Below are 6779 nucleotides of genomic sequence, written 5' to 3' on the forward strand. Positions count from 1 at the left end.
CAGAACATCATGACAGAAAGACTGTAGAGGAGCAAAATTTCCCACATCCTGGTGGCTAGGAAGGGGAAGACAGAAAGAGGAGGGACCAGAGCCCCAGTATGCCTTTCAGGGGCATGCCCCAAATGGCTTGCTTCCTTCCATAACTCTCAGCATCCTAGGCTTTCCATCGCCTCTCCATAGTGCCATCAGCTGAGAACTGAGCCTTGCAAACGCAGTGTGTAGGAAACAGCTAAGCTCCAAACCTGTTTAATCAATTCTCCATATCAAATGTCTTTGCCCAATTAGTTGTTCTTTGTCTTTTCTCCCCTGATTGGACCCTGACTGATTGGTGCGTGTCCACATCCATTCTGTGGATTTTGTTCTCTCCCTAACCCCTCTTGCTTTCCAAACCCCAATTAATAAATTGTAAAGAAAGCATGCCCACCCGTAGTCCTCGAGCACTCCTCCATGGACTTGGTTCACCTTATTTTTGTCCTTTTGTGTTTTGATGCTAGCTGACAAACAGGCAAATCCTGTTCAAACAGAAGTGCAGGATATTCTTGGTTCTGAAGGAGAAGGTGAAATCCCATTGTCTTTTGATTAACTGTCAGAGCTCTGCATCAAAGCAGATGCCCTAGACCAACTTTCAGTGACTCTTCATCTTAAATGCAAGACCTTAAAAGGCCGACAGACTTGTAGGAAAACCTTTCATCTGGGTGACTCTGAGGTTCACAGACCAAACTTCTTTCAGTAGATGAAACCCAGGCTAAAATGCTGTTCAAGGAAAATTCTACAGGAATTGAAACCTTCCATCTAGAAGGTACATATGGTAACAGACCAAGTACCAACAGATCATATGGTACAGACCAAGTACTCCATTCCAACTGCCCAAGGAATGAACTGGAAAAGAAACAGGTCGCCTACATACACCCCGCACCAAAAGAAAAAAAAAAATCCAAAAAACTTAGTTTAGGAAGGGAAAGGAAAACAAGACCAGTAAGTTTTCAGCAATTAACAGTCATTTATTATCAACATTGTGAAAATTATGATTGCTCTAAATGCCCAACTTCCTATGGTGACACGTTTTTAAATTATTTTTCTCAGATATTTTTACCTGTATATCTGATAACCAAAAATAAACCTTCTGTTATATTGGCTCTTAAATGCCCTCCACAGTCTGTGTTGAAGGCTAGGCTGCTACCTGAGGCACTCTAGAGTGTAGATGTGTCTAACCTTTGTCTGAGCAGTAGAAGGACATTGGGTCATTGGGGCATGCCCTTGAAGGGATGACCAGGATGCCAGGCCCAATCTCTCTCTCTCTTTGCTTCCAGGCTTGCAATGAAGTCAACTTTGCCTGCCACATATTTCATGACATGTTGTACTGTCTCACCAAAGGCCCAATCAAATCAAGGGAATCTAGAGACCATGAACCAACCCAGAGACCTCTGAAACTGTGAGTGAACCATTCCTTCTTGTAAGTTGTTTGCCTCAGATGTATGCAGCGGTGATGGAACACTGACTAGTATAGCTTCTTGGGTAAGTAGCACAGCCTCTCCAGTGAAGTGTGCTGGTCTGTGAACCTTGATCTCATGACCCCCTGAATTACTATAGAGAAAATTACTATTTTCATTTGGCAAAATTCATTATAGGCAAAAACAAGGCAAGCACTTCATTTAGATAAAGCAGATATTCTGTACAGTATTCTGTACAGTGTCTTATGTACTTTTTATATTTGATAATTGATATCTAGGGTGAATTTTTTTAGTTTGTAGAAGAAAGCTAAGAAAACCCTGGGAAAATATATATAATTAAAAGTCTGTCTCCTTGAACAAATTGATACTCAGGAAAACGGGGTCTCCTCTTAGGGTTTTTAGTCTCATTAGTAAAAGAATTTAAGACTAGGTGCCACCAGATGCTTAACGACAATTTTATTCGAGTTTAAAAGAAAAACCTTTGGGGTAGGTAAGCTGTAAATCTCAGCAGGAGAGGAGAATGGAAAAAAAGAAACTAAAAAAGTCCATGCCACTTAAACTGGCAGGGAGGTCAGACATAGGGTAGATGATCAGCCACATGGTGGGGAGGGGAGCATTGGTGTGGAGGTCAGACATATGGTGAATGACCAGTGTCCTAGTTTGTTTCTCCATTGCTGTGACAAAATACTCTGACCAACACCAACTTGGGGAGGAAAGGGTTTATTTTATCTTAGATTTCCCAGGTCACAGTTCATCAGGGAGCCCAAGATAGGAACTCAGGTCAGGAACCTGGAGGCAGGAGCTGGAGCACAGGCTAGAGGAACATTGTTTACTGGCTTGTTCCCCTGGCCCCTGCTCAGCCTGTTTTCTTATGTAACACAAGCCCACATGCCCAGGGGTGGCAGTACCCACAGTGTGCTGGGCTCTCCCACATCACTCATCAAGAAGATGCCCTTCAGACATGGCCACAGGCCAGTCTAATAGAGGCAATTCCCTGACTGAGGCTTCCTCAACCCAGGTGTGTCAAGTTGACACTAAAGCTATCCAGCACAACCAGCCACATGGTGGGGAGGGGAGCACTGGCGTGGAGGTCAGACATACGTGGATGACCAGTCACATGGTCGGGAGGACAGCTTTAGAAAAAGAGTTAGAAACTCAAAATGTTGGAGAGGCCCAAAGTGTTAGGGAAAATATGTTTGGAGAAGAGAAAGAAGAAAAGGAGAGGTTGCTGCTGCTGCTACTGCTGTTTTGTTTTCCAGACAGGGTCTCACTAGGTAGCCCTGGCTGGCTCAGAGCTTGCTGTGTAGACCAGGCTGGCTGTGAACTCACAGAGATCCTCCTGCCTCTGCCTCTCAAGTGCTGGGATTAAAAGCATGTGTCACCAGGCAAGGTTGTACATTTCTAAAGCAGAAAAGTGTGCAGACTTACAAAACTACATGTGTCTAGTAGGCCCCAATAAGCCACTACACCAGGGGGCAGGGATGCCAGGCAGGAAACGTTCACCATCTCGTCAACCCAGGGGAGTTATTCCACCTATCTCTTTAGCATAATATAAGGTGAACCTGCCTTCCTAAGGGGGATTCTGTGGCCAGGTGATTTACCTGACTCAATTGGAATGTTATGTCTCCACCCAGACTAGAGATATTATTCTCTTGACCAAGAGTTTTCTCTTAAGGAGGGGGCTTGCCTGCCCTCCCTCCATCCATCCATCCCTTCCTTCCTTTCTTCCTTCCTTTCTTCTTCCCTTCCATCCTTCCATCCTTACTTTCACTGAGGCTTTTATTTTGTACAAAGAAACACTGGGGATCTGGGCCACCTTGGAGGTTACACTGGCGGTATGAGGGCTCCTGACACTAGGTGGGAAGTGAGGGGACAAACAGGGATTTGGACCAATCACAGGATCACAGAGCTGGGGTTCCAAAAGGGCTCCAGATGATCAGGTGTGGCTTGGGACTTCTAAGTAAACAGTGTCAGGAGATGGAGCTAACTACAGAGGCCCGGCAAACACTAGGCAGGCCTCCAGCTGCCTGGATGACATCAGGGACAGGGTCTAAGCAGCCAGTGGCAACTAAGGGGTCTGGGGATCACTGGTGCATTGTTTACTTGGTCAGTGGGTTTCTGAAGGACCTGCAGGCAAATGTGGCTTTGCTGCCCAGTTCCTCCTTGACTCTGAGGATCTGACTGTACTTGAGCAGACACTCTAATCAGCAAGGCGCACCAGTCTTAATTTGCCAAGTGCAGAGTCCTGCTGCCAGATTCTCCATCTCCCCAGAGTAATGAGACACGATGATGCCCCAACTATTAGACTAGGCCAGCTTGCATGCCTGCAGAGACTTTGTCACATAACAACAGATCTGGTTCACTTTGAGCAGGAGGCTGTTGAAGGATTTCATGCCCACAGCCTTGGCAATTCGCTTTGTGTTGGTCACTGTGAGATCGTCCCCAATAGCCTGGATACCTGACTAGCTGTAAACTTCTACTACAAGTCCCAGTCATCCTAGTCAAAGGGGTACTCGATGGACACCACTGGATAGTCTCAGGTGAAGAACTTACACAGGTCAGCCAGCTGGTCAGGCTGAGGCAGCTACATCCATGTCGATGGCAACCTTTTCAGTGCAGCTAGCCTTCCCAGTTGTGTTTTTCAGTAGCTCCGTGGCTTCCTCATTCTCCAGGATCTTAGGTACAAACCGGCCTTCATCACCCACATTGGTGGCATCTTTCACACATTTCTCCTTGATGATTTTCTTCAGGTTGTGGTAAACCTCTGCTTCAATGTGTATGGCTTCCAGAAAACTCTGGAAAACTGAATGCACCCACAAGAAGGATCCTGAACTCCTGCATGGGCAGCTTGTTGACAGCATGAGAACCACTGTTGATCTTGCTGAAAGCCAGAACTGGTGGGATGACTTTGAGGTTACCAGCCATGTAGCAACATGTCTATACACGGTGTGCCCTTCTCAACAGCACCAGCTTTACAGACAGCAAGAGATACTCCCAGGATGGCATTCCCACAAAACTTAGGTTTATTTTCAGTCCAGTTCATTTCAATCATCAATTTGTCAATCTCATGTTCTACGACCTTAAGTTTCTTGCCAGCCGGAGCAGGTGCAATTGTTTTATTGATGTGCTCAACAGCCTTTGAGGCACCCTTCCCCACACAGTGCATCTTATCATTGTCCCAGAGTTCCAGGGCCTCATAGACACCAGTTGGGCACAGCAGCTCCGAAGAGACCTTTTGAAGTGTAGAGATCAATCTCAACGGTGGAATTCCTGAGAGAGTCAAAGATGTCTCTGGCATGGTGTTCTAGTTTTTTTTCAATTGCTGTGACAAAACAGTCTAACCAATTCCAACTTGGGGAGGAAAGCGTTTATTTGTCTTATATCTCCCAGGTCACAACTCATCAGGGAGCCCAAGGTAGGAACTCAGGGTGGGAACCTGGAAGCAGGAGCTGAGACACAAACCATGGAGGAATGTTGCCTACTGGCTTGCTCCCTTGGTCGATGCTCAGCCTTCTTTCTTATATAATACAGAATGATCTGCCCAGGGGTGGCACTGCCCACAGTGGGCTGGGCCCTCCCACATCACTGCTTTCTTATATAATACAGAATGATCTGCCCAGGGTGGCACTGCCCACAGTGGGCTGGGCCCTCCCACATCACTCAATAATCCAGAAAATGGCCACAGGCCAGTCCAATGGAGGCAATTCCCCAATGGAGGCTCCCTCTACCCAGGTGTCAAGTTGACACTAAAGCTATCCAGCATACATGGATCTTGAGAATAGACATGGTGAAGTTCCTGCTGCTTGGTCACTCTGCAGGGAAGGAACAGACAGTGCTGTGGACCCCAACGAGAGCAATAAGAAGAGAGTTGTGAATGTTACACATTCCCAACTGCTCTCTTAAGAAAGAGGAGCCTTCATACTGCCGTGAAAAAAAAAAAAAAAAAACCTAAGTTGTAACCATACGTACACCCAAAAATGGCTTGAGGCAAAAATGACAAAAAATGCATATAATTAAATGTAATAAAGTAAATTAAAGGATCAGCATGTGGGCTGAAGAGATGGCTCAGCACTTAAGAGTACTGGCTGCTCTTTCAGAGAACCCAGATTCAATTCCCAGTACCCACATGGCAGCTAATAACCATCCATAACTCCAGTTCAAGGGGATCATCTTTTTCTGGCCTCTACAATACCGTATACACATGGTGCACTTACATACATGCAGGAAAAACACTCATACACATAAAATAAAAATAAATAAAAGAAAGAGCAATCCTTGGATCACTGGGCTTAATTAGCATTCACTTATTTAGAATAGGTTAAATAAGCAGATACCACCCCGAAAGGACTGGAGAGTGGCTGAGGGTGTGTTTGTGGGTAAGGACAGCATTTCACTCAAAAAATGTAATGAAGAACAGGTAGTCAGCGGAGGAAAACATACTTCAGAATCAAAACAAGAACAAAAATCCTCATTTAAAACACACACAAACACACACGCACACACAAAATGGCTTCCATGTGTGTTCCTTCACTTTGTTTAATGGGAAGAAACTTTTACAGTCAGTAAGCCAATTAAGTGCTTGTGGGTATATACCCAAAACATTCATATTGGATTTAAGTTATTAATTTAACAGTAATTAGATACTGTACATTCATTCAACAATAATGATTGATAGTCTACCAAATACCAACAACTATTCTAGGCCTTAAGACAAAATGTCTGTGCTCTTACGGGTCTTAAAGTGTTGCAAATTGTTAGAATAAGCACACTAACGTGACAATGAAGGATGAGTGGTTGGAAGAGCAGCAGCAGAGAAAGAGAGAACGCACCCAGGTTGCACCATCAGGTGTGCTCAGAGACTACCCCTGATGCTGAATGGCAGCTCTATAAAACAGTGGTGCTTCAGGGACAGTCATGTGTGGGCAAGCCAGCAGGCAGGACCAGGCTCACACCACTGCCCCTCCCCTCTGACTGGAAAGCTGCAATGTCATGAACCACTGTTCTCACCTCCATCCCCACACTGTGCTGAAAGTGTCACCCCTCACCGGAGATGGGTCTGAGGGACCCATAGTGTGACAGTGTTGCAAGGCCATTCCGACTGCATTTATAGCAAGTGATACCATTCCAAATTTGGTCTCCTCATGGCAAGATAGTGAGTCATCAGACTTTTAGTCATCATCGGTGATGGCCAGTTGTATATGTCCTATTAGCTGCACATTTGATGAAATGTTTTTTTTTAAAGTAGTTATGTCTTTATACAAAAAATTAGATTCAATTTTTTTCAATGCGTATTTTTTTCCAAATTTTTGTGCACTTCATACAAAACAT

At 45.0% G+C, this 6779-nt stretch overlaps 1 pseudogene; it reads right to left on the reverse strand.

The window, feature by feature from the left end:
- Nucleotides 1-3550: 3550 nt before the first annotated feature.
- On the reverse strand, nucleotides 3551-6544 carry LOC103742621 (annotated as a pseudogene).
- Between the last annotated feature and the right edge of the window lie 235 nt (nucleotides 6545-6779).

The sequence above is a fragment of the Nannospalax galili genome, unplaced genomic scaffold, assembly GCF_000622305.1.
Source record: "Nannospalax galili isolate Female #2095 unplaced genomic scaffold, S.galili_v1.0 scaffold571, whole genome shotgun sequence".
Lineage (NCBI taxonomy): Eukaryota > Metazoa > Chordata > Mammalia > Rodentia > Spalacidae > Nannospalax > Nannospalax galili.